The sequence below is a fragment of the Poecilia reticulata genome, unplaced genomic scaffold, assembly GCF_000633615.1.
Source record: "Poecilia reticulata strain Guanapo unplaced genomic scaffold, Guppy_female_1.0+MT scaffold_125, whole genome shotgun sequence".
Classification (NCBI taxonomy): Eukaryota; Metazoa; Chordata; class Actinopteri; order Cyprinodontiformes; family Poeciliidae; genus Poecilia; species Poecilia reticulata.
In genome coordinates this window covers 468,204-469,710 of record NW_007615013.1, presented here as the reverse complement: position 1 = coordinate 469,710, position 1,507 = coordinate 468,204, and positions in this window count along the sequence as shown.

The window sequence follows — 1,507 nt, the reverse complement described above, 5'->3', positions numbered from 1 at the left end:
CTGTCCAGACCGGCCGTTGTCAGGGTTCCGGGTTGGTTTGGTTTTATTCTGTTATTTGTCTTCATGGTTTGGTTCTAATTTATCTGCTTCATGTTTTTCCAGCTTTCTGCTCATTTTTCTTTCTGATTTGATTATTTTCCTCTTTTCTTCCTCCCTCCGTTTTCTACCCGTCTGTTTTCCGTTTCTTGTTTCTTGGATCCTCGTCGTCGTTGCAGTTGCTACCTTCATGCCTCAGTTTTGTAAATCATTTTTTAATTAATTCTTATATTTTGTTAAACTATTTTGGGGGAAAATACTTGTTTTCAGAAGCAAGAGCTTAAACACTGAGTACATAAATGTTTCATAAATGATAAATGACCCATTTATCTTGTCCATTTGTACATAAATAAAGGCCTATGGCTGTTTAACGTCGTGCAGCCATGTCTTCGGTGGAAACGTTTGCTGATCTCAGACCCAAACGAAGCTTTGACGTGTTAAATTAGGAACATAAAGTTCATAAACATCACTGTGGTTCTGTGGTTTCACGTCCATGCAGGATGTTCTCCATTCTCCAGAGTCCTGTGGTAAATCTGAAACCATAGACGCTTCACATCAGCTCCTCTAAATATCTTTCACAACCATGTAAATGTTGTAATTTGAACAGATCTGATCTGCTGCTTGTTCCTCACTTCCTGCCCTTCGTGCTTCCTCTCCGTCTCTCAGCGAGCTGTCCTTTTATTCCCTCTCTCCGCTCCAGACCTTGAGTTCACTCTGTACGTCTTGAAGTTTAAACGACAGCCCAGGCTCGACTCCATATCCGCGACAAGGTTCTGCTTAAAAGCCCGCCGTGTTTTGACTGTCAATTTACAGCTTGAGTGCCTTCAAGGTTAGACACTTTCAGTGGCGTGAGAGTGGGAGTTGTACGGCTACACCTGGCTCACCGAGACACCGGGTCAGAACTGGGCTATAATGAACACGGAACCACAGAAATGTCAATGCACTCGCTCCGTCAGATGTTTTTCCTCTTCCTGAGCGTTAAATCCATCCACAATGAATTTCATCAAACTGCAGAGCCAAGTTAACGGCGTCCAATAATTGTTTTTCCTGACCTTAGCGGCTCGCTCCGCTCTCATTATGAGTCATTTGTTTTTGATGTGAATGAGCATAATTGGTCCAAGCACAGGTGCAACCACTAATTGAGATGATGTTGTTCGGCACAATATGCCAGAATTCATTTTCAGTGGTTGGTACTCGTCGTTCGCTGGAAATGGTCTCTGAGGACCAAACAGACGCACTTCAAACAATTAGCAGTGAAGTTAACTTGACCTGGAAAGCAGAACTGAATTAGCACTTTACTGGGGGAAAACTTTGGAAGTTGATGACAACTTTCAGTAGATTCATATTAATCCTCTGCATTTTCTGACAGAAGAATAAACCACAAGAATCTGTTAACCCAACCAATTAAAATGAATCTCATTCTAGGAATTAAGCTTTATTTTTAAAAACTGGTTCTGAGTTAATGACCCTT